The sequence below is a fragment of the Cherax quadricarinatus genome, chromosome 56, assembly GCF_038502225.1.
Source record: "Cherax quadricarinatus isolate ZL_2023a chromosome 56, ASM3850222v1, whole genome shotgun sequence".
Lineage (NCBI taxonomy): Eukaryota > Metazoa > Arthropoda > Malacostraca > Decapoda > Parastacidae > Cherax > Cherax quadricarinatus.
Window position 1 is genome coordinate 11206489 of NC_091347.1, and position 20466 is coordinate 11226954.

General features: G+C 44.0%; 1 long non-coding RNA gene across 1 annotated transcript in view; it reads right to left on the reverse strand.

The window, feature by feature from the left end:
• Positions 1–9504: 9504 nt before the first annotated feature.
• LOC138854360 (uncharacterized) overlaps positions 9505–20466 on the reverse strand; it is a 74603-nt gene continuing 63641 nt past the window's right edge. Inside the window, exon 4 of the long non-coding RNA XR_011393553.1 lies at positions 9505–9832. This is a non-coding gene — a long non-coding RNA (uncharacterized lncRNA). The remainder of the gene's footprint in view (positions 9833–20466) is intronic.

Below are 20466 nucleotides of genomic sequence, written 5' to 3' on the forward strand. Positions count from 1 at the left end.
TATGTGACAGGGAGACACGTCCAAAACCATGGTATATGACAGGGAGACACGTCCAAAACCATGGTATGTGACAGTGAACCCCGTCCAAAGCCATGGTATGTGACAGGGAACCCCGTCCAAAACCATGGTATGTGACAGGAAACCCCGTCCAAAACCATGGTATGTGACAGGGAACCCCGTCCAAAACCATGGTATGTGACAGGGAACCCCGTCCAAAACCATGGTATGTGACAGGGTACCCCGTCCAAAACCTTGGTATGTGAGAGGGAACCCCGTCCAAAACCATGGTATGTGACAGGGAAACACGTCCAAAACCATGGTATATGACAGGGAGACACGTCCAAAACCATGGTATGTGACAGGGAGACACGTCCAAAACCATGGTATATGACAGGGAGACACGTCCAAAACCATGGTATGTGACAGGGAAACACGTCCAAAGCTATGGTATATGACAGGGAGACACGTCCAAAACCATGGTATGTGACAGGGAGACACGTCCAAAACCATGGTATATGACAGGGAAACCCGTCCAAAACCATGGTGTGTGACAGGGAGACACGTCCAAAACCATGGTGTGTGACAGGGAGACACGACCAAAACCATGGTCTGTGACAGGGAGACACGTCCAAAACCATGGTATATGACAGGGAGACACGTCCAAAACCATGGTGTGTGACAGGGAGACACGTCCAAAACCATGGTGTGTGACAGGGAGACACGTCCAAAACCATGGTATATGACACGTCCAAAACCATGGTATGTGACAGGGAGACACGTCCAAAACCATGGTATATGACAGGGAGACACGTCCAAAACCATGGTGTGTGACAGGGAGACACGTCCAAAACCATGGTGTGTGACAGGGAGACACGTCCAAAACCATGGTCTGTGACAGGGAGACACGTCCAAAACCATGGTATATGACAGGGAGACACGTCCAAAACCATGGTGTGTGACAGGGAGACACGTCCAAAACCATGGTGTGTGACAGGGAGACACGTCCAAAACCATGGTATATGACACGTAGACACGTCCAAAACCATGGTATATGGCAGGTAGACACGCCCAAAACCATGCTATGTGACAGGGAACCCCGTCCAAAATGATGGAGTGACACGGAAACCCATCCAGGGCGATGGAAAATGAAAATGAAAACCGTCAAGTACGATTGAAAATGACAGGGAAAACCGTTCAGGAAGATGGAATACGACAGAGAAACTCGTTCATAATGATGGAATATGACAAAAACCCGTTAAGTGCGATAGAAAATTACAGGGAAAAATACCAAAGCGATTGAAAATGACAGGGAAATTATCCAGGACGATAAAAAAAATGACAGGGGAAACTGTCCAGCAGAGCCAACCTTAGGAGGTGCGGGGCTCAACTGGGAATATTTATGATGGGTCCCATGTATGGAAAGTCATCAAACTGTGCGCTTAAAAAATGCATGTGAGTTAATAGAGCAAACAGATATAAGCTGCATTTTAATATAAAACTGCAGTCATGTCAGTAGACAACAAACAAAATTTGTATATCACCTCTGAAAGTGCATAGTTACAATACCACTTGCTTTACTGACTTTGAAAAGTACATAGTCACAATACCACTTGCTTTAGTGACTATGAGAAGTACATAGTCACAACACCACCTGCTTTAGTGACTATGAAAAGTAAAGGAAGTTTTGTGGGCGAGGGGCTTGGACTTCCAGCAAGCGTGTGTAAGCGTGTTACATAGGAGTGAATGGAGACGAATGGTATTTGGGACCTGACGAGCTGTTGGAGTGTGAGCAGGGTAATATTTAGTGATGGTATTCAGGGAAACCCGTTATTTTTATATAGTCGGACTTGAGTCCTGGAAACGGGAAGTACAATGCTTGCACTTTAAAGGAATGGTTCGGGATATTGGCAGTTTGGAGGGATATGTTGTGTATCTTTATACGTATATACTTTCTAAACTGTTGTGTTCTGAGCACTTCTGCAAAAAAAGTGATAATGTGTGAGTGTGGTGAAAGTGTTGAATGATGATGAAAGTATTTTCTTTTAGGGATTTTCTTTCTTTTTGGGTCACCCTGCCTCGGTGGGAGACGGCCGACTTGTTAAAAAAAAATTATGTAACGTTTCATTAAATACATGTTACAGTATTTAAAAGATCTTCATCATGAGATAAATCTTTAATGACAGAAAAATCACTGACCATCACAAACATAAAACAAAAACTTTCCCAAAAATACTAACAATTTTGGTGATGTGATTTAGTGACAAAAACAATTTTAGGAGAGCATCTTACAGCCTGATCGACAAGTCTCCTGGCTGACACGTCTCCTGGCTGACACGTCTCCTGGCTGACACGTCTCCTGGCTGACACGTCTCCTGGCTGACACGTCTCCTGGCTGACACGTCTCCTGGCCGACACGTCTCCTGGCCGACACGTCTCCTGGCTGACACGTCTCCTGGCCGACACGTCTCCTGGCCGACACGTCTCCTGGCTGACACGTCTCCTGGCTGACACGTCTCCTGGCTGACACGTCTCCTGGCTGACACGTCTCCTGGCTGACACGTCTCCTGGCCGACACGTCTCCTGGCCGACACGTCTCCTGGCTGACACGTCTCCTGGCCGACACGTCTCCTGGCCGACACGTCTCCTGGCTGACACGTCTCCTGGCTGACACGTCTCCTGGCCGACACGTCTCCTGGCCGACACGTCTCCTGGCTGACACGTCTCCTGGCTGACACGTCTCCTGGCTGACACGTCTCCTGGCCGACACGTCTCCTGGCTGACACGTCTCCTGGCTGACACGTCTCCTGGCTGACACGTCTCCTGGCTGACACGTCTCCTGGCTGACACGTCTCCTGGCCGACACGTCTCCTGGCTGACACGTCTCCTGGCTGACACGTCTCCTGGCTGACACGTCTCCTGGCTGACACGTCTCCTGGCTGACACGTCTCCCGGCTGACACGTCTCCTGGCTGACACGTCTCCTGGCCGACACGTCTCCTGGCTGACACGTCTCCTGGCTGACACGTCTCCTGGCCGACACGTCTCCTGGCTGACACGTCTCCTGGCTGACACGGCTCCTGGCTGACACGTCTCCTGGCTGACACGTCTCCTGGCTGACACGTCTCCTGGCTGACACGTCTCCTGGCCGACACGTCTCCTGGCTGACACGTCTCCTGGCTGACACGTCTCCTGGCCGACACGTCTCCTGGCTGACACGTCTCCTGGCTGACACGTCTCCTGGCTGACACGTCTCCTGGCTGACACGTCTCCTGGCTGACACGTCTCCTGGCTGACACGTCTCCTGGCTGACACGTCTCCTGGCTGACACGTCTCCTGGCCGACACGTCTCCTGGCTGACACGTCTCCTGGCTGACACGTCTCCTGGCTGACACGTCTCCTGGCTGACACGTCTCCTTGTTAATGTATAGATGAACTTCCATGAATATCATCTGATGTATAAAGTAGTTTTTTATATTGATTTATAAAGCAACATGGAACATCATACCATTATAAAGCAACATGGAACATCATACAAACATTATAAAGCAACATGGAACATCATACCAACATTATAAAGCAACATGGAACATCATACAAACATTATAAAGCAACATGGAACATCATACCAACATTGTAAAGCAACATGGAATATCATACAAACATTATAAAGCAACATGGAACATCATACCAACATTATAAAGCAACATGGATCATACAAACATTATAAAGCAACATGGAACATCATACCAACATTATAAAGCAACATGGAACATCATACCAACATTATAAAGCAACATGGAACATCATACCAACATTATAAAGCAACATGGAACATCATACCAACATTATAAAGCAACATGGAACATCATACCAGCATTATAAAGCAACATGGAACATCATACCAGCATTATAAAGCAACATGGAACATCATACCAGCATTATAAAGCAACATGGAACATCAAACCAACATTATAAAGCAACATGGAACATCATACCAACATTATAAAGCAACATGGAACATCATACCAACATTATAAAGCAACATGGAACATCATACCAACATTATAAAGCAACATGGAACATCATACCATTATAAAGCAACATGGAACATCATACAAACATTATAAAGCAACATGGAACATCATACCAACATTATAAAGCAACATGGAACATCATACCAACATTATAAAGCAACATGGAACATCATACCAACATTATAAAGCAACATGGAACATCATACCAACATTATAAAGCAACATGGAACATCATACCAACATTATAAAGCAACATGGAACATCATACCAACATTATAAAGCAACATGGAACATCATACCAACATTGTAAAGCAACATGGAACATCATACCAACATTATAAAGCAACATGGAACATCATACCAACATTATAAAGCAACATGGAACATCATACCATTATAAAGCAACATGGAACATCATACCAACATTATAAAGCAACATGGAACATCATACCAACATTATAAAGCAACATGGAACATCATACCAACATTATAAAGCAACATGGAACATCATACCAACATTATAAAGCAACATGGAACATCATACCAACATTATAAAGCAACATGGAACATCATACCAACATCAATGCTTAAATTGTAAAAATTCAGTGAAAAATATTTCTTTGCAAATAAAGAAGTTGAGGAGTTGAGTCAACTCCAGTAGAAAGTTGTAAATGCAGTAACTACTGTCTACTCCAGTAGAAAGTTGTAAATGCAGTAACTACTGTCTACTCCAGTAGAAAGTTGTAAGTGCAGTAACTACTGTCTACTCCAGTAGAAAGTTGTAAGTGCAGTAACTACTGTCTACTCCAGTAGAAAGTTGTAAGTGCAGTAACTACTGTCTACTCCAGTAGAAAGTTGTAAGTGCAGTAACTACTGTCTACTCCAATAGAAAGTTGTAAGTGTAATAACTACTGTCAGCTTTAACACTGATTATCAAACACAACAAAAATAAAATGAAAAATGAAACGCGAAATGAAAACACTTACAACGTCATATATGTGAGACCTGCTTGTCTCTGCTTACAAAGTTGCGCTTGTTGTAGACAAATACCTGAGACCTGCTTGTCTCTGCTTACAAAGTTGCGCTTGTTGTAGACAAACACCTGAGACCTGCTTGTCTCTGCTTACAAAGTTGCGCTTGTTGTAGACAAATACCTGAGACCTGCTTGTCTCTGCTTACAAAGTTGCGCTTGTTGTAGACAAACACCTGAGACCTGCTTGTCTCTGCTTACAAAGTTGCGCTTGTTGTAGACAAACACCTGAGACCTGCTTGTCTCTGCTTACAAAGTTGCGCTTGTTGTAGACAAACACCTGAGACCTGCTTGTCTCTGCTTACAAAGTTGCGCTTGTTGTAGACAAACACCTGAGACCTGCTTGTCTCTGCTTACAAAGTTGCGCTTGTTGTAGACAAACACCTGAGACCTGCTTGTCTCTGCTTACAAAGTTGCGCTTGTTGTAGACAAACACCTGAGACCTGCTTGTCTCTGCTTACAAAGTTGCGCTTGTTGTAGACAAACACCTGAGACCTGCTTGTCTCTGCTTACAAAGTTGCGCTTGTTGTAGACAAACACCTGAGACCTGCTTGTCTCTGCTTACAAAGTTGCGCTTGTTGTAGACAAACACCTGAGACCTGCTTGTCTCTGCTTACAAAGTTGCGCTTGTTGTAGACAAACACCTGAGACCTGCTTGTCTCTGCTTACAAAGTTGCGCTTGTTGTAGACAAACACCTGAGACCTGCTTGTCTCTGCTTACAAAGTTGCGCTTGTTGTAGACAAACACCTGAGACCTGCTTGTCTCTGCTTACAAAGTTGCGCTTGTTGTAGACAAACACCTGAGACCTGCTTGTCTCTGCTTACAAAGTTGCGCTTGTTGTAGACAAACACCTGAGACCTGCTTGTCTCTGCTTACAAAGTTGCGCTTGTTGTAGACAAACACCTGAGACCTGCTTGTCTCTGCTTACAAAGTTGCGCTTGTTGTAGACAAACACCTGAGACCTGCTTGTCTCTGCTTACAAAGTTGCGCTTGTTGTAGACAAACACCTGAGACCTGCTTGTCTCTGCTTACAAAGTTGCGCTTGTTGTAGACAAACACCTGAGACCTGCTTGTCTCTGCTTACAAAGTTGCGCTTGTTGTAGACAAACACCTGAGACCTGCTTGTCTCTGCTTACAAAGTTGTGCTTGTTGTAGACAAACACCTGAGACCTGCTTGTGTCTGCTTACAAAGCTGTGCTTGTTGTAGACAAACACCTGAGACCTGCTTGTCTCTGCTTACAAAGCTGTGCTTGTTGTAGACAAACACCTGAGACCTGCTTGTCTCTGCTTACAAAGCTGTGCTTGTTGTAGACAAACACCTGAGACCTGCTTGTGTCTACTTACAAAGCTGTGCTTGTTGTAGACAAACACCTGAGACCTGCTTGTCTCTGCTTACAAAGTTGTGCTTGTTGTAGACAAACACCTGAGACCTGCTTGTCTCTGCTTACAAAGTTGTGCTTGTTGTAGACAAACACCTGAGACCTGCTTGTGTCTGCTTACAAAGCTGTGCTTGTTGTAGACAAACACCTGAGACCTGCTTGTCTCTGCTTACAAAGCTGTGCTTGTTGTAGACAAACACCTGAGACCTGCTTGTCTCTGCTTACAAAGCTGTGCTTGTTGTAGACAAACACCTGAGACCTGCTTGTGTCTGCTTACAAAGCTGTGCTTGTTGTAGACAAACACCTGAGACCTGCTTGTGTCTGCTTACAAAGCTGTGCTTGTTGTAGACAAACACCTGAGACCTGCTTGTGTCTGCTTACAAAGCTGTGCTTGTTGTAGACAAACACCTGAGACCTGCTTGTGTCTGCTTACAAAGCTGTGCTTGTTGTAGACAAACACCTGGGACCTGCTTGTGTCTGCTTACAAAGCTGTGCTTGTTGTAGACAAACACCTGAAAGTTTCAGACAAAAAAATCACTTGTGTTCACTAGTTTATGGATTTGATAAAACATAAAGAGTATTATGTATGTGAATAATAACGATATTTTGCGCGAATTTGTTTACTGTCTCCATGGAAATTAATAATCACATAATCACTTAAAACTCGTAGAGAAGAAAAACTAATAGAGGAACGAACGTACAGAAATACAACATACACCGAAAAAAAAAAACAAGGAAAGAAAGAACAAGCAAGGGAATATACACTGGAAAAGGCAGCAAACACAAAAAAATATACTCTGGAGAAGGCAGAAAACACAAAAATATACACTGGAGAAGGCAGCAAACACAAAAAAATATACACTGGAGAAGGCAGCAAACAAGATGAGACTAGCTCCGTGAGGGCGGGGAATGTGGCTACTCCTGAGGACAGTTGGTCCCACGATGAGAAAGTACTTTTACCTCCTCCCATGGCAGACATTAGACTGAGATACTTCCGAGAAAGAGAGCCAAGGACGGGCCACCACTTGGAAGAGGCCCGGGCCGGGAGAGTACCGGCGAATCAAGAAGAAGAAACAAGGAGGAAATAAGCACCTCAGACAAGCGAATATAGGATGAAACTGGTAACAAAGAAAAACAAGAAAAGAACCACAGGACACACATTCTTGAGGAAGAACATTAACCAAAAGGGCAATGAATACCAGTGGGAAAGACAAGGAGCTTTAGCAGGAAAATAAGAACCAGCTCAGTGTTTAAAGAAAGCCTTCTAACACATCAACTTGTGTCAATTATTTCAGCAATCAATCTAAGAACTGTGTCTAATCTACTGTTAAGATATTCAGGTATTTGCTGGCCAAACCGCTTAGATCAAGAAGTTTCCAGTATAAACCAAGAGGTCAGAAAAGCTGTGCATCCTGACTGCTACATCCAAAAAGGTTTTTACTAAGTCAAGCAAAAAACTATTGTAAAACGACTCTAGCGACTAACAAAGAAAACATTGTTTTCCATAATATCATTCAGGAGAAGAGCTAATATTTAGATATCATAATCTTCCGTCCTAATAAATTAGATAATTGTTTCTCAAAAAAAAAAAAACAATTACAGGAATGTAAAACGTCTTCGTCAAGACAGTGACCTTCTTTACACAGTGAAGACCTGGCGTCAGTTTCCAGGTAGGATGCTGGAACACAAGACCTGGCGTCAGTTTCCAGGTAGGATGCTGGAACACAAGACCTGGCGTCAGTTTCCACGTAGGATGCTGGAACACAAGACCTGGCGTCAGTTTCCACGTAGGATGCTGGAACACAAGACCTGGCGTCAGTTTCCACGAAGGATGCTGGAACACAAGACCTGGCGTCAGTTTCCACGAAGGATGCTGGAACACAAGACCTGGCGTCAGTTTTCACGAAGGATGCTGGAACACAAGACCTGGCGTCAGTTTCCACGTAGGATGCTGGAACACAAGACCTGGCGTCAGTTTCCATGTAGGATGCTGGAACACAAGACCTGGCGTCAGTTTCCACGAAGGATGCTGGAACACAAGACCTAGCGTCAGTTTCCACGTAGGATGCTGGAACACAAGATCTGGCGTCAGTTTCCACGTAGGATGCTGGAACACAAGACCTGGCGTCAGTTTCCACGTAGGATGTTGGAACACAAGACCTGGCGTCAGTTTCCACGTAGGAGGCTGGAACACAAGACCTGGCGTCAGTTTCCACGTAGGATGCTGGAACACAAGACCTGGCGTCAGTTTTCACGAAGGATGCTGGAACACAAGACCTGGCGTCAGTTTCCACGTAGGATGCTGGAACACAAGACCTGCGTCAGTTTCCACGAAGGATGCTGGAACACAAGACTTGGCATCAGTTTCCACGTAGGATGCTGGAACACAAGACCTGGCGTCAGTTTCCACGTAGGATGCTGGAACACAAGATCTGGCGTCAGTTTCCACGTAGGATGCTGGAACACAAGACCTGGCGTCAGTTTCCACGTAGGATGTTGGAACACAAGACCTGGCGTCAGTTTCAACGTAGGATGCTGGAACATAAGACCTGGCGTCAGTTTCCATGTAGGATGCTGGAACACAAGACCTGGCGTTAGTTTTCACAAAGGATGCTGGAACACAAGACCTGGCGTCAGTTTCCACGTAGGATGCTGGAACACAAGACCTGGCGTTAGTTTCTACTAGGATGCTGGAACATAAGACCTGGCGTCAGTTTCCACGTAGGATGCTGGAACACAAGACCTGGCGTCAGTTTCCAGGTAGGATGCTGGAACACAAGACAACTATGAAATACGGACAGGGGAGCTCTGCTTTGTTCCAGTATCTTAAAAATGAAGAAAATAAAATTATATAACTAGAAATAAAGTAACTTACTCTATTCCTACTTTTTACTTTTTTTATCTTTCCATAATACTTATAATAGCATAATGTTTAGCATATGTTAAGATCAGGTTCTTTATAACTGATCTTCTATGACTTTGTACAGTGTCTGATGATAGAGTAAACTCCCAGACTAGTCCTCAATAATTGTTGTTTCGATAAATAAATAAAATAAATAAATAAATGTATGTATATAATTTTTTTTATTTATCATTTTTGAAAAATTTCTGTAGTATGCTGTACAGCCCATCACATATACCCACATCAAATAACATCAGTCATTCCAGGAAATTATATCATTCTGCGTTGTTTAATTCTGGTTTCCTCTGTGGAACAATATCACGACCTTGCAACTCTAGTTTGTCCAGCACAGCAAATTTTCTATTGATCACCATTTTATCAGCAGTTGGTGTTAAGCTCCTGGGCTTGGTGCAATTCCTTACTTCTTGGAATGTATTAGTGGTCGTATTTGAGGTTTGCCAGGTTTCTATTCATCGAGTATTGTTTTCTGAGGAAGAAAGAGAACACAGTCATGGAATGTCAATGGTCACCTCTACTGTGTTCGCTCATATAAATCATCCATCATTAATTTACTAGAGGAAACATCTGCACCAATTATATCTGTGATGTGACAGAGACAAAAATCTTTCCCACCAAGAAGGAACTGAAATAAAAAGTCACTGAAAGAATAATGTGGGTGGAGACACCACCATCACGCAGACGTATAATACCACCTGACTTGAGTCATCTTATAAGTAACAAACAAACCGCTGCCTTAAGTCTTTTACCAACAGAGTCCTGCCAGCACTATTTCCAACAGAAACACATAATAACAGAGAGGAACTTTCACCTGTGACACAAACTTCTTCGTTCATTAGTACATTATTACATTTGTGACTTTTTCACAACTTTCTGACTTTGTGCTACATATCTCTGCAACATTCAGTGTGTAATATATGTTAACATTCATACATCACAGTACATAACAACAGTCTGGGAGACATTAACACACAGTCGTACTGGCCAGCTTGTGGCAACACACAGTCGTACTGGCCAGGTTGTGGCAACACAGTCGTACTGGCCAGGTTGTGGCAACACACAGTCGTACTGGCCAGGTTGTGGCAACACACAGTCGTACTGGCCAGGTTGTGGCAACACACAGTCGTACTGGCCAGGTTGTGGCAACACACAGTCGTACTGGCCAGGTTGTGGTAACACAGTCGTACTGGCCAGGTTGTGACAGCCACCACCAAAATTCTTATTGTCAAGAGATCAAATCATCCAAGTTGACAGTTTTTTTTTCATCACCGAAAGTTTTTATTTTGTATCTGTGGTGGTGAATGTTTTTAATGTTATTAATTAAGAGGTGAGAGAAGTGTATATGTGAAAACTGACTATCTGTGAAAACTGAATATCTTCTTTGTCTTAACCACAAGTCTCTCAAGTTAGTCACTTCTTTACATATTTACATATTTTCCCAAAATATGTCATCAAAATATTGTAACCTGCATTCCAATTTCTTAAGAAAATTCAAATTATGTAATCAGGAATTTTCTTATTTCTCTTACACTATACAGTATTGTTTAATTTAAACAATGGTGAGGGAGAGTGCAGATATGTCTATAAGAACTTGTACACATGTATGTATATATGTGTGTTGTAGTAGTGTGTTTGTAGTGATGTGTGTGTGTACACATGTATGTATATATGTGTTGGTAGTAGTGTGTTTGTAGTGATGTATAAGTGTACACATGTATATATGTGTGTTGTTAGTAGTGTGTTCGTAGTGATATGTTTGTGTACACATGCATGTATATATGTGTTGGTAGTAGTGTGTTTGTAGTGATATGTGTGTGTACACATGTATGTATATATGTGTGTTGGTAGTAGTGTCTTTGTAGTGATGTATAAGTGTACACATGTATATATGTGTGTTGTTAGTAGTGTGTTTGTAGTGATATGTGTGTACACATGCATGTATATATGTGTGTTGGTAGTAGTGTGTTTGAAGTGATGTATATGTGTACACATGTATGTATATGTGTGTGTTGGTAATAATGCGTTTGTAGTTATGTATATGTGTACACATGTATGTATATTTGTGTGTTGGTAGTAGTGTGTTTGTAGTGATGTATATGTGTACACATGTATGTATATATGTGTGTTGGTAGTAGTGTGTTTGTAGTGATGTATATGTGTACACATGTATGTATATATGTGTGTTGGTAGTAGTGTGTTTGTAGTGATGTATATGTGTACACATGTATGTATATATGTGTGTTGGTAGTAGTGTGTTTGTAGTGATGTATATGTGTACACATGTATGTATATATGTGTGTTTGTAGTGATGTATATGTGTAGATGAAAGTGAAAAGTAAACGTCAAAAAAACTTGTATGATCTACATAATAATTCACAGTAAAGGACAGCACAGTTCTGTAGTACAACTGTCAGTCTGGCTGACTCTGGCTGGCTGACTCTGCTGTCAGCAGAGTCAGCCAGTCATTATGAAAGATAAGAGGCGATAAGAACGTTAAAAAAGGGAAATTTAGAATGAATTAAGATTGAAGTTTGTGAGGCAGTTGTAATAAAGTACTGGAGTAGTTAATGATTTTGTTCATAATGTTTATAAAAGAAGAAAAGGGTAAAATACTTTAAAGAATGTAATAATTATAATGGAATAAGACTGTTGACAATACCAGGAAAAGTTTATGTCAGAATTATGATTATTGAAGTGATGATAAAGATAATATGGATAACATAGAAGACGGTAAGTTCAGAAAGTGAAGGTAATCTGTGGATCATGTGTAAACACTGAAATACTGAAGTTAACAACACTTATGTGACACAATAACACATAAGCATTACATTCCTTCATACATAAGAACATGTACACATGACACAGTCCTCCACTAGTGTCACAAACGTGTCCCGTCTTTATATATTTACATGTTTCACAAAGAATGTCGTCAAAATACCGTAAACCAGAGTATAAATGTATGTAAAAATACTTATATATGTGTATGTTTGTGCGCTTGTTAGTCTTTCAATGTCATGAAAATGACCAATAAATAAATAAAAATGAACACAATATAACATTTAAAACAGTTTTGATGGAGGTGGAAAAGTTCTTCAACACTTGGACATTCATCTACATAAAATAAAACACTCACAAATACTTTTAAACTGATAAATAAGCAAGAAAAGCTTGTACTTAGTATAAATTTATAGTGTAATATAAAAGGATTTCCAAAATTTATGTTAATTAGCCTCTCGGAGGTGGCCGAGCTGTGAGGCAGCTTGGTGGTGTCTAGCTGACCTACGGTCCAGGCTGTCTTGATGGGAGTAATTACTGGACGCAGTTTTCTGTGTGTGTCACCTCCAGTAATTCCACCACCTGGACAGTCTCTACCGTAGACCAGCTAGACAAGACCAAGGTTCCATGCAGCGAGGTCACTGAAGGTGGCAACCGCTGACAAGGGGAAGTGGGGAAGGGAGTCCACCTGAGGTGACACTAGTGGACTCCTGTAGACACTGATCCGGGGAAGGCACCGCCGACCTCAGGTAAGTGGGGAAGGGAAGACATCCGGGAGCGAACGGATGGATTCCTGGATTCATGAACTTGGGGAAGGTTGTGGTTGAGGCTAACCTTGGGTAAGTGGGGAAGGGGAGACATCCGGGAGCGAACGGATGGATTCCTGGATACATGAACCTGGGGAAGGCATGAATACATGCAGTTGAGGCTGGCCTTGGGTAAGTGGGGAAGGGAAGATATCCGGCGGTAGACGGAAGGATTCCTGGATACATGATCCTGGGGACAGCAAGAATACCGCTGACTTTGGGGAAGTGAGGAAGGGAGTCCACCTGAGGTGACATAAGTGGACTCCTGGAGACACTGATCCGTGGAAGGCACCGCCGACCTTAGGTAAGTGGGTAAGGGAAGACATCCGGGAGCGAACGGATGGATTTCTGGATACATGAACTTAGGGAAGGTTGTTGTTGAGGCTGACCTTGGGTAAGTGGGGAAGGGGAGACATCTGGCGGTAGACGGATGGATTCCTGGATACATGAACCTGGGGAAGGCATGAATACTAGCAGTTGAGGCTGACCTTGGGTAAGTGGGGAAGGGGAGACATCCGGAGGCGGACGGATGTATTCCTGGATACATGAACCTGGGGAAAGCAAGAATACAGGTTGGTGAGGCTGACCTTGGGGAAGTGAGGAAGGGAAAACATCCGGAGGCGGACGGATGGATTCCTGGATACATGAACCTGGGGAAGGCTGAGGCTGGAAGGCAGAGAGAGAGAGGTGAGGCTGACCTTAGGGAAGTGAGGAAGGGGAGACATCCGGGGGCCCACGGATGGATTCCTGGATACATGAACCTGGGAAAGGCGAGGGGGGGGGGGGACCTTAAAGACGAACCACTGGCCTCCACGTGGCAAGGTCTGGTAACTCAGAGATAACTCTGAGGCTGACAGTGGTCGCAAATAATTTTATTGTTATTATTAATTGCTGTTTACAATTCATGATTTGGATTCAAAAGCGTCGACCTCAGCAGTAGCTACTCTGGTGTTATTCCCACTCCAGCCTCCCTGACAGTAGCCACGGTGATGTTATTCCCACTCCAGCCTCCCTCACAGTAGCCACGGTGATGTTATTCCCACTCCAACCTTCTGTTATTGTACTCTGTGTTACTGTGTTGTACAGTTCTGGGTTACTGTACTGTACTGATCTTTTGTATTACTGTACTGATCTTCTGTGTTACTGTACTTTACTGATCTTTTGTTACTGTACTGATCTTCTGTGTTACTGTATTGTACTGATCTTCTATGTTATTGAACCGATCTTCTGTGTTACTGTCCTGTACTTTAATGTACTGATCTTCTGTGTTACTGTCCTGTACTTTAATGTACTGATCTTCTGTGTTATTGTAATGTACTGTACTGATCTTCTGTGTTACTGTACTTATCTTTTGTGTTACTGTACTGATCTGTGTTACTGTGCTGTACTGTTAATGTATGTTACTGTACTGATCTGTGTTACTGTGCTGTACTGTTAATGTATGTTACTGTACTGTTAATGTATGTTACTGTACTGATCTGTGTTACTGTGCTGTACTGTTAATGTATGTTACTGTACTGATCTGTGTTACTGTGCTGTACTGATCTTCTGTGTTACTGTAATGTACTGTACTGATCTTCCGTGTTACTGGACTGATCTTTTGGGTTACTGTACTGATTTGTGTTACTGTGCTGTACTGTTAATGTATGTTACTGTACTGATCTGTGTTACTGTGCTGTGCAGTTAATGTATGCTACTGTACTGATCTGTGTTACTGTGCTGTGCTGTTAATGTATGTTACTGTACTGATCTGTGTTACTGTGCTGTGCTGTTAATGTATGTTACTGTACTGATCTGTGTTACTGTGCTGTACTGTTAATGTATGTTACTGTACTGATCTGTGTTACTGTGCTGTACTGTTAATGTATGTTACTGTACTGATCTGTGTTACTGTGCTGTACTGTTAATGTATGTTACTGTACTGATCTGTGTTACTGTGCTGTACTGTTAATGTATGTTACTGTACTGATCTGTGTTACTGTGCTGTACTGTTAATGTATGTTACTGTACTGATCTGTGTTACTGTGCTGTACTGTTAATGTATGTTACTGTACTGATCTGTGTTACTGTGCTGTACTGTTAATGTATGTTACTGTACTGATCTGTGTTACTGTGCTGTACTGTTAATGTATGTTACTGTACTGATCTGTGTTACTGTGCTGTACTGTTAATGTATGTTACTGTACTGATCTGTGTTACTGTGCTGTACTGTTAATGTATGTTACTGTACTGATCTGTGTTACTGTGCTGTACTGTTAATGTATGTTACTGTAATGATCTGTGTTACTGTGCTGTACTGTTAATGTATGTTACTGTAATGATCTGTGTTACTGTGCTGTACTGTTAATGTATGTTACTGTACTGATCTGTGTTACTGTGCTGTACTGTTAATGTATGTTACTGTACTGATCTGTGTTACTGTGCTGTACTGTTAATGTATGTTACTGTACTGATCTGTGTTACTGTGCTGTACTGTTAATGTATGTTACTGTACTGATCTGTGTTACTGTGCTGTACTGTTAATGTATGTTACTGTACTGATCTGTGTTACTGTGCTGTACTGTTAATGTATGTTACTGTACTGATCTGTGTTACTGTGCTGTACTGTTAATGTATGTTACTGTACTGATCTGTGTTACTGTGCTGTACTGTTAATGTATGTTACTGTACTGATCTGTGTTACTGTGCTGTACTGTTAATGTATGTTACTGTACTGATCTGTGTTACTGTGCTGTACTGTTAATGTATGTTACTGTACTGATCTGTGTTACTGTGCTGTCCTGTTAATGTATGTTACTGTACTGATCTGTGTTACTGTGCTGTACTGTTAATGTATGTTACTGTACTGATCTGTGTTACTGTGCTGTACTGTTAATGTATGTTACTGTACTGATCTGTGTTACTGTGCTGTACTGTTAATGTATGTTACTGTACTGATCTGTGTTACTGTGCTGTACTGTTAATGTATGTTACTGTACTGATCTGTGTTACTGTGCTGTACTGTTAATGTATGTTACTGTACTGATCTTGTGTGATACTTTACTGTGATAAGTGTTGAAGACTGAGCACATCTGTTTCTAACTCTATTTTTGGTAGAATTATCGACAATATGTAAAGTAAAAGGACACAAGTGTAACTAATGTGACATTTTATTGTGGCAACGTTTCGCTCTCCAGGAGCTTTGTCAAGCCGTTACCAACAATACATGTGATTATCAAATGGTATACAATATCGACAGGTTGGTCGATAAGACACATAGGCAACATTTAGGCAACTTTATTTCGAAACGTTTCGCCTACACAGTAGGCTTCTTCAGTCGAGTACCGAAATTAGGCAGGAGCAGTAGAGATGTGAAGACGATGTAATCAGTCCATCACCCTTGAAGTAGATTTGAGGTTGTCATTCCCTCAGCCTGGACAACCTTGGAGAACTTTTTCAAGTGAGAATTGTTTGACCTGAGAGGGACATGACCTCCCAGTGACTACATTCTCACTACAACTACTCTGCACCTCTCCTTCCGACAGTATTTAAGTCTCAACACTGTAGCTTGATCTTCAGTTAGTTCCAGACTTTGGAACAGAACTTCTCCAGGCTGAGGGACTGACAACCTCAAATCTAAGACTTCAAGGGTGATGAACTGATTACATCGTCTTCACATCTCTACTGCTCCTGCCTAATTTCTGTACTCGACTGAAGAAGCCTACTGTGTAGGCTGGTGTAGGTGGGTTGGTAGATAAGAAGCCTACTGTGTAGGCTTCTTATCTACCAACCCACCAACAGTACATAGCCACAGAGGGTACATATAGGCTCAGAGTGAGGTGCAATACTAGTGTTAGAACAATTAACTTGCACATGAGTAAAAGGATATAAAAGCTAATTGCAAGTTAATTGTTTTACCATATGTATCACTACTACTACTACTAACACTAGTATTGCACCTCGCTCTGAGCCTATATACACCCTCTGTGTCTATGTATTGTTTGTAACGGCTTGACAAAGTTCCTGGAGAGCGAAACGTTGCCACAATAAAATGTCACATTAGTTGCACTTGTGTCCTTTCACTTCACTCAGTCATTTCACTTCACTCAGTCAGTTAACCTGAGCAACTTTTAAGTGGATCTGTCTTGTCCATAATCTTTCTCTTATTTACATGAAAGAATCCTTTAGTTATTCCTCGAGTTCATTTCGACTTTAACTTCATAATGTCTTTTGGCTTTTCTCAATCCATTTTTTAAATTTCTCTTTTTAACTGAATACATTGATTTCTTAAGTGCCCTTCTGCCCTATTTATTCTCCTGTAGATGCCTCTCTTTTGACCTACCAGATATGTTAATCTGTTGTTTTTTCCATATACGTAATTATTTTTTATCTAATTGTCCCTCTGGAACCTTCGGGACCTTTGAGCTGGTCTCTGGTCCTTTTTCTATTTCCAACTTTTCGGATTTCAACGGATTTCAATTTCAGCGCTTGTGTACGGTAACCAGGACAAAATTTTGTGAAACATTGCCATGTGCAGGTTCCCTATTGTCAAAGTTCCTAGCATCCTCGACTGGCTTTAATATCTTCAAAAGTCTCTGTGATACAACTTGACTCACGAAATCGTAATGACACGATAGCAAACAAACCATACCAGGGCGGGATTTGAACCCGCGGTCAGAGAGTTTTGAGACTCTCTGACCGCGGGTTCAAATCCCGCCCGTGGTATGGTTTCTCTGTGATATAGATTGAAACGTTCAAAAATATTATATTTAGCTGCTAACTGGGCAACGGCTGAGACTGTGGGAGAGTACAGGAAGGATGAGATAGTGCTGTGGGAGAGTACATGGTGTGGGAGTGCTGTGTGAGAGTACAGGAAGGGTGTGAGAGTGTTGCGGGAGAGTACAGGAAGGGTGTGAGTGTGTTGTGGGAGAGAACAGGAAGGGTGTGGGAGTGTTGTGGGAGAGTACAAGAAGGGTGTGGGAGTGTTGTTGGAGAGTACAGGAAGGGTGTGGGAGTGCTGTGGGAAAGTACAGGAAGGGTGTGGAAGTGCTGTGGGACAGTACATGAAAGGTGTGGGAGTGCTGTGGGAGAGTGCAGGAAGGGTGTGGGAGTGCTGTGGGAGAGTACAGGAAGGGTGTGAGTGAGCTGTGGGAGAGTACAGGAAGGGTGTGGGAGTGTTTTGGGAGAGTACACGAAGGGTGTGGGAGTGTTGTAGAAGAGTACAGGAAAGGTGTGGGAGTGCTGTGGGAGAGTACATGAAGGGTGTGGGAGTGTTGTGGGAGAGTATAAGGGTGTGGGAGTGCTGTGGGAGAGTACAGGAAGGGAGTGGGAGTGCAGTGGGAGAGTACAGGAAGGGTGTGGGAGTGCTGTGGTTGAGTACAGGAACAGTGTGGGAGTGCTGTGGGAGAGAACAGGAAGGGTGTGGGAGTGCTGTGGGAGAGTACAGGAAAAGCGTGGGAGTGCTGTGGGTGAGTACAGGAAGGGTATGCGAGTGTTGTGGGAGAGTACAGGAAGGGTGTGGGAGTGCTGTGGGTGAGTACAGGAAGGGTATGCGAGTGCTGTGGGTGAGTACAGGAACAGTGTGGGAGTGCTGTGGGAGAGAACAGGAAGGGTGTGAGTGTTGTGGGAGTGTACAGGAAAGGTGTGGGAGTGCTGTGGGTGAGTACAGGAAGGGTATGCGAGTGCTGTGGGTGAGTACAGGAACAGTGTGGGAGTGCTGTGGGAGAGTACAGGAAGGGTATGCGAGTGTTGTGGGAGAGTACATGAAGGGTGTGGGAGTGCTGTGGGTGAGTACAGGAAGGGTATGCGAGTGTTGTGGGAGAGTACAGGAAGGGTGTGGGAGTGCTGTGGGTGAGTACAGGAAGGGTATGCGAGTGCTGTGGGTGAGTACAGGAACAGTGTGGGAGTGCTGTGGGAGAGTACAGGAAGGGTGTGGGAGTGCTGTGGGAGAGTGCAGAAAGGGTATGGAAGTGCTGTGGGAGAGTACAGGAAGGGTGTGAGATTGCTGTGGGTGAGTACAGGAAGGGTATAGGAGTGCTGTGGGAGAGTACAGGAAGGGTGTAAGAGTGGTGTGGGAGAGTACTGGAAAGGTGTGGGAGTGCTGTGGGAGAGTACAGGAAGGGTGTGGGAGTGCTGTGGAAGAGTACAGAAAGGGTGTGGGAGTGATGTGGGAGAGTACAGAAAGGGTGTGGGAGTGCTGTGGGAGAGTACAGGAAGGATTTGGGAGTGCTGTGGGAGAGTACATGGTGTGGGAGTGCTGTGGGAGAGTACAGGAAGGGTGTGAGGGTGTTGTGGGAGAGTACAGGAAGGGTGTGGGAGTGTTGTGGGAGAGAACAGGAAGGGTGTGGGAGTGTTGTGGGAGAGTACAGGAAGGGTGTGGGAGTGTTGTGGGAGAGTACAGGAAGGGTGTGGGAGTGCTGTGGAAGAGTACAGGAAGGGTGTGGGAGTGCTGTGGGAGAGTACAGGAAGGGTGTAGGAGTGTTGTGGGAGAGTACAGGAAGGGTGTGGGAGTGCTGTGGGACAGTACAAGAAAGGTGTGGGAGTGCTGTGGGAGAGTACAGGAAGGGTGTGGGAGTGCTGTCGGAGAGTGCAGGGTGTGGGAGTGCTGTGGGACAGTACAAGAAAGGTGTGGGAGTGCTGTGGGAGAGTACAGGAAGCGTGTGGGAGTGCTGTCGGAGAGTGCAGGAAGGGTGTGGGAGTGCTGTGGGAGAGCACAGGAATGGTGTGAGTGTGCTGTGGAAGAGTACAGGAAGGGTGTGGGAATGTTGTGGGAGAGTACAGGAAGGGTGTGGGAGTGTAGTCTGAGAGTACAGGAAGGGTGTGGGAGTGTTGTGGGAGAGTACAGGAAAGGTGTGGGAGTGCTGTGGAAGAGTACAGGAAGGGTGTGGGAGTGCTGTGGGAGAGTACAGGAAGGGTGTGGGAGTGTTGTGGGAGAGTACAGGAAGGGTGTGGGAGTGCTGTGGGAGAGTGCAGGAAGGGTGTGGGAGTGCTGTGGGAGAGTACAGGAATGGTTTGAGTGTGCTGTGGAAGAGTACAGAAAGGGTGTAGGAGTGTTGTGGGAGAGTACAGGAAGGGTGTGGGAGTGCTGTGGGTGAATACAGGAACAGTGTGGGAGTGCTGTGGGAGAGAACAGGAAGGGTGTGAGTGTTGTGGGAGAGTACAGGAAAGGTGTTGGAGTGCTGAGGGAGAGTACAGGAAGGGTGTGGGAGTGCTGTGGGAGAGTGCAGATAAGGTATGGGAGTGCTGTGGGAAAGTACAGGGTGTGAGAGTGCTGTGGGTGAGTACAGGAAGGGTATGGAAGTGCTGTGGGAGAGTACAGGAAGGGTGTGGGAGTGATGTGGGAGAGTAGAGAAAGGGTGTGGGAGTGCTGTGGGAGAGTACAGGAAGGGTGTGAGAGTGTTGTGGGAGAGTACAGGAAGGGTGTGAGTGTTGTGGGAGAGTACAGGAAAGGTGTGGGAGTGCTGTGGGAGATTCCAGGAAGGGTGTGGGAGTGCTGTGGAAGAGTACAGAAAGGGTGTGGGAGTGCTGTGTGAGAGTACAGAAA